Here is a 6,846-nt window from a genome sequence, read left to right as displayed (position 1 = left end):
GGCTTGGAGGTCCCATCTTAGCCATTACTGTTGTCCTCCATTCCCTCCAACCAGTTACACAAAATAAACACAACTCCAGGGGGAAAATCAGTTGCTGTCAGGCCTCATGGTAGAGGTGTCTCATCCCAATCACTTTGGATGGTGAGGGGGGACAGCAAGTTTCAGGCCAGCCTGGTACAAATCAGACCAGCCTCTGTAGATCAGTGAGACCCTGTCTCCAAATACAAACAGGGCCTGGGTGTAGCTCAACAATAGAGGACCTGCCTAGAACTCCCCATAGCCCAGTAGAAGAGTATTTGGTTAGCATGTCTGAGACCTTGGGTTCAATGCAACCCTTTTAACTAGATTGCCTTCCCCCATCGTAACCAATGCATGCATCTGGCAGTCTTCAGAAGCCTCCAAAAAGATTCCTACTCTACCCAGCCTCCTTTGCTTGTTTCTAGCATCCTCTCCCAGTATGAGGAACCATGCATGGGTGTCTGCCCACCAAAGGTGTGACTGGCCTTAGTGGCTAGTTTCACAGGCAGCCCAATCCAGCCACGCAGCTCAGCCTGACCAAAGTTCAAGAGAAATCCATCCTGTAGGGACACATAGGCGGTGACATACACACTTAGAAATGTGCACACAGATGGGCTTGCCAGCTTTGCATCACACATTTCCAAAGAAACACTGAGTCTGAGGCAGCTCCAACATTTGAGGCAGCTGCAGCAAGAACTAGCGTCTGTGCAACTCAGGGAAATGCATTTGTGTTCAGACGTCAGCTGAGCACAGGGCACAAACGTGGGTGGGTTTATTTCTCACTGCCTGTTTCCCTCTTTACAAATGAGGGAAGATTGTTAAAAGTATTTTTTTGGACACTAGGTTTTTCTATGGAGCCCAGACCAGATGAGGATTAGCAATCGTCTTGCCTCGGCTTTCTGAGTGCTAGAACTATTGGCCTGTGCCATCTATCTTGTTTTCTGGGACAGAGACTCACCAAGTAGGCTAGGCTGGCTGGCCTGTGAATCCCAGCATTCAGAGCTAAGATTAAAGGTGGGTGCCAGCACCCTTGGCTTTTTAAATGAGTGTTCTGGGGCTCAAACTCATAACACATTTGCACAGTAAGCACTTTCCTAATGGAGTTTTATTCCAGCCTTGATAACAGTAATTTAAAAGATCAGATACTACATCATTGTTTTGAAGATTAAATTAAATTATCCTGAGTCCTGCCTGCCTAGACTCACCCAGTGAGGGCAGGGACACAGCTCAGTAGTAGAGTACCAGTCTATGAACCCTCAGGTAAGAGACTGAGGGCGGCTCAGTGTTAGTGCTCCTGTCTGGAGCTCCGGGTCAGGGGCTGGGGCTCAGTGGGCTCAGTGTTAGTGCTCCTGTCCGGAGCTCCGGGTCAGGGGCTGGGGCTCAGTGGGCTCAGTGGCAGCACTGAGCTGCTTTCACAGTTAGTGTTCAGTGCTCTCAGGAGCAGTGATTATACGTGTTCACTTAATCCGTAGCTGCATTTGACAAGTGAGAAAATGGAGGGTCCTAGAAGGCAAGTATCCTACCCACCCTCACACAGATGGGAAATGGATGAGTTAATTTGAAAGTCACTTTGGGCCTGAATCTGGAGCCTTGATTTTTTAAATGCATCTGGAATATTAGAGGATCTTGTTTGTTATTGTCACTGGGTGTGAAGAACGAGAACCAGGAAGTAGAGGCCGTCTTCATTCTACTCGATTCAGGAAGACGAGATGGCTTAGTGGACCAAGGAGCTTGCCTCCAAGCCTGATGTTCTGAGTTTGATCCTAGGGCTCACATGCTAGAAGAGAACCGACAGACCCAGATTACCCTCTGATCCACACATTGAGAGCACTGACTAAGGAGACAGATGTGGACCACCTTGGGGCTATGCAGACAAGTCTAGGGCACCAAGCGCTGAGAAAGAAGTCAGGGAAGGAAGGCTTCTGGACACTGGTCTCCGGGCAGCGGACACTGGTCTAAGGTAGGGAAAGATGTAGGGTAGAGGGTGTGGCGGTTGAACGAGAATGGTCCCTACAGGCTTTTATGTTTGAATACTTGGTCTCAGTTAGTGGGATTGCTTGAGAATGGTTAGGTGTGGTCTTGTTGGATGCAGTAGTCATGGAGGGTGGGCTTTACGCTTTCAGAAGCCCACAGCAGGCTCACTATCTTTCTCTCTCTGCCTGCAACTTGTGGATAAGATGTAAGCGCTCAGCCGCTCCTCCAGGCCCGTGCCCACTGGACTGCTACCATGCTCCCCGCCCGCCATGATGGAAATGAACTAACCCTCGGAAACTGTGAGCAAGGCCCCGATTAAAGGCTTTCTTTTCTAAGTTGCCTTGGTCATCGTGTTTCACAATAAAACAGAACAGTAACTAAGACAGAGGGGATGCTTGGGGGAGGGAGAGTGTGAGTAAGGCCTGGGAAGGAGGGGCTGGCCCAGTCAGGGAGGATGGCCATCAGTCTACTCTTTCACTGCCTGGTCCTCACTGCCTTGAACAGTGCCTGACACAGCACAGAACTAATGACGGAACGAAGGAACAGAGAGAGCTAATGACTGAACGAAGGAACAGAGCTAATGACTAAACGAAGGAACTGCCAGGAAGGTGAAAAAGAAGGAATGGACCGGTGAATGGTGTGCTGGCTGGAGTGAGAACTGTCCCCCACAGGGTCATGTGTCTGAACCCTTGGGCCTGGCTGGTGGCGCTGCTCAGGGAGGTCGCAGAATCTTCCAGAGGTGGGCTTCACTTCCCGTTCCCCGTCTGCTTCCTTTTTGTGGCTGAAGATGTGATCTCTCAGTTTCCTGCTCTGGCTGACTTCCTCATGTCTCCTCAGCCATTACAGACTCCCCCCTCTAGATCCAAAAGCACAAATAAAATTTTCTATAAGTTGCTTTTGATCATGGTGTTTTATCACAGTAATAGAAAGCCAACTAATACAGATGGAGGAATGGAGAGATAAATGACATTTGATGGCTGGCTAAAGGATGGACAGATGATTTGGACAGAGGACTGGTAGATGGGTGATGGTGTTTATGGATGGGTAGTGTATGAATAAATGATAGGGTAGTGGGTGAACTGTTGGGACGTTCCACCCAGCCCTGCTCCTGCCATTCCAGGCCCCACCCCTGAGAAAGCCCACCATCAGTGGTTCCACCCCTGGAGGGCATTTAAAGCCTCTTCTTCCCCTGGGAACACCTGGGAATGCTTTGCTCACATTAAACCTGGACTTTTAATTAATTCGGCTTGGTTTGACTGGCTGTGTCGGTGGAGAGGCTTAATATTGGGGTTTAAAAAAAACTTTTCATGAACAAATGGACAAGTTGGCATAAATCCCCTTGCTTTCCTTCCCACAATCCCCCAAGGCATACCCTCTACCCACCCATTCCTGCTGGGAATCCCTCATGGTGCCACCCACGCTGCCTGAAAAACCAGTGCTTGAGGTGGGCCAGGCTAGGCCCTGCGGTTCAAAGTAAGGCCACACAGTGACTCACCCCTCTGTTCATGCCCATGTCTGCATGAACACTGGTTCCTTCCCAGTGCTCAGTAGCAAGAGCTAACCCCAAACGAGAGGTCAGCCAAGTGGCAGGGTCTGTGCAGAGGCAAGTAGGAAGGGAGCTGCAGAGAATGGATGTCATTTGTGGGACTGGAGGAAAATGCTGACGCAAGGAGTGTGGGTCCTGGGCTGGTGGCCAAGGGCTGCTGACGGCCTGACAGAGGTGGCGGGAGCAGCTGAGAGAAGTTGCTGGCAGCTTGGCAGAGGGACCGGCCAGGGAACAGAGACAGAAAAAAGGGAGACACACAGCAACAGGGACAAACGGGGGGTGGGGGGTGGGAGGGTGTGGGGGGGTGTGGGGGTGGGGGATGGGGGGATACAGGGAGAGGTGCCTTAGGGGGAGCGGTGGGGACACAGAGCATCGGACAATGCAGAAGGTTGGGTGTGAAGGTTGGCCAGTGAATGTGGGAGAGACCTCCCAAGGGGTTGTTGGCCAATGGTCATCGGTGGAAGGGAAGCCATTTTCCTTAAGCAGTGTGGCTACTGGCAAGTTGTGCTCATACAGGCAGTTCTAATTAAACTCAGTGGGTTATTTAAAAAAAAAAAAGACACGAAAGTGTGTGGGGGTCGTGTAAGGATTGGGAGGAAGTCTTCCAGAAGGATTGGGAGGGAAATAAGGGAGGTGGATGGGAAACAGAGAGTAACAATGCTGGAGAGGTTCCAAAGGAAGAAGAGACATCAGGCTGCGGGCTGAGTCCTATCGGAATACATTATATGCATCTGTGAAATTGCTGAAGAACAAGTGAGTATATGTTTGTGTATTTGTGGTTTTACTTACTTATTTTTAATAACTTAGGTTAGGTTCCTGAGAGAAAGGAGTGAGGAACAGGATTTGGATGAGTGATAGTTGTTGTAGCTACTTTTCTGTTGCTCTGATGAAATGGTCTGACCAAAAGCAACTTAGGGGGAAAGGGTTTATTTGGCTCACACTTCCAGGGCGCAGTTTATCACTGAGGGAAGTCAAGGCAGGAACCATGGAGGAAAATTGCTTTCTAGCCTGCTTGCCACCCATTCCTCTGCTGGCTATCTTATAAAACTCCAGGCCCGTCTGCCTAGGGAATGGTACCTGGGTCCTGCAACAGCCATTAGCAATCCAGAAAGCCCCAACGGACATGCATGCCCACAGGTGAAGCTGAGCTAGGAAAATTCCTCAAATGAGGCTTCTCTCAGACTCTAGGCTGTATGGACTTGGACTTGACAGTTAAAACTGTCCAGAGGACTTTCACTGAGTCACTGTCCCTAGCGAGAGATGGAGAAAGTGATCCCAGAGAATATCGGGTGTGCATGAGGTATTCCCCCAAGGTCTTGGGCATGTAATACCCGGTCCCCAGGCATGCCTTGTGTTTGGGCAGTTTAGATGCAGCCTTGCTGGAGCCGGCTTTGAGAGCTCAAATACTTGGGCCATTCCCAGTTTGCTCTCTGCTTCCTGCTTGCGGTTAAGATGTGAGCTTTCAGCTTGCTGCTCCTGCAGCTGAGTCTGCTGCCTGCTGCCACCATCGACTCTTATCCCCCTGGCACTGTAAGACCAAGGAAATCTTTTCTTTTCTAAGTTGCCTTGGCCATGACATTTTCCCACAGCAACGGGAAAGTAAGTAACTAGTTGGCTACTCCGGTTGCACAGCATTGCAGGCTGCCCTTTCTGGTCTGACACTGTATTTTCTCCCTCCACTAAGTCACTGGGCCGGGCTCCGTTGTTAGGCATGGAGGTACACTCACTCGTTCATTGCCTCTAACATGAGGGCATTGGCAGCCAGTGATGCTCCTCGCCACAGAGAAGGAATTGAAGAAGGCAGCTCAATGAGAGGAAGGGAAGGGCCAGTGGAGTAACAGAGTGCGCTCTTTCCTCTCTCCTCTCTCTCTTTCCTCTCTTTCTCTCCTCTCTCTCTTTCCTCTCTCTCTCCCTTTCCTCTCTCTTTCTCTCTCCTCTCTCCTCTCTCTTCTCTCTCTCTCTTTCTCTCTTCTCTCTCTCTTTCCTCTCTCTCTCCTCTCTTTCTTTCCTCTCTTTCTTTCCTCTCTCTCTCCTCCCCCCCCTCTCTGGACATTGAAAATCATGGCCACAGAAGATTGAGACAAAAGTATGGGCTTTTAAAATTGCCAAAAGTGGGGCGTGACTTTAATCCCAGCACTCGGGAGGTAGAAGCAGGATGATGGCTGTGAGTTCAAGGCCAGCCTGGCCTACATAGTAAGTTCCAGGGCTACATGGTGAGCCCTGTCTGGAAAAACAAAAAACATACACACGAACAAACAAACCCCACAAAAAAACCAACCCTCCCAAAACAAAACCAGCTGAACTGACTGCAGTTTAAGTTCCTTTATCCCTGACAGGGAATTGCGGGCTTCAGGCACAGGGGGGTTCAGCCATGCGAATCCCTGGAAAGGTGGCTTCTTCTCCTCCACCTGGCCACCACTACCCTTGGAGAAAGAGGATAAGACTCCTGAGCCTTGGAATCTGGGTTGATTTGCCAACTCAGAAAGCAGTCAGGAATGACAACCTAAGGAAGGCCACCTGGGAAGGGAGAGTAGGGACTTCAGAAAGGTGTTTCCACATTTCTGCAGCAGAAAGGCAAGGGGCAGCTGTGGAGGTAGACTGTCTCCAAAGGGGGCGGGGACGGTAATAGTAATAATAATAATAATAATTAGGAGAGAGGTACAAGATACAAAGAGGGAGCCTGCAGGGAACATAGAGGAGACTCACACAGGATGGCCTAAAGGCACCTGCTAGCATAAAACCTTAGTCCTGGCCCTCAGGTCCACTTTTCCCACGTTCAGGAGTATGAGCCCCAGCCCTCTCCCTCACCTCGCAGCAAGCACCATGGTAACCAGGCCCAACCTAACGTCCCCTCCCCCCTAGAGAACTCAGTTTCTGTTTGTCTCCAGGTGTCTAGTTGGGGATGAGCAAAGGGCAAGTGGGCACAGAGAGGGGATGAGAGAGGGGCGGGGCGGGGCAGGGTGGCGGGGGTGGAGGCAGACGCAGCTATGGCAGAGAGACTGAGGAATCGGCCTGGGAGAAGGGGAAATAGGATGGCTCAGAGAGGGTGACAGGATTGGGGAGAAACTCCAAAGAATGAAGAGGGGGCAATCCGGGGGCCTGGGGATGTGTTGCGGAGGCTGATGGAGAAGGCTGGGGGGATGGAGGGAGAGACCAGTGAGATGGGGAAGAGGGGTGAGACTTCTGGGAGAAACGTACAGGACAACTGGGGCATGGGGTTAGGTAGGCAGGCAGAAAATTGGGGGGAGAACCGAGGACAAGGGTGGGGCAGGAGGGGTGCAGAAAGAGAGGCCAGAAGACAGGGGGAG

Source organism: Phodopus roborovskii, unplaced genomic scaffold, assembly GCF_943737965.1.
Source record: "Phodopus roborovskii unplaced genomic scaffold, PHOROB, whole genome shotgun sequence".
In the NCBI taxonomy this organism is placed as follows: Eukaryota; Metazoa; Chordata; class Mammalia; order Rodentia; family Cricetidae; genus Phodopus; species Phodopus roborovskii.
Note: the sequence above shows the minus strand (reverse complement) of the source record.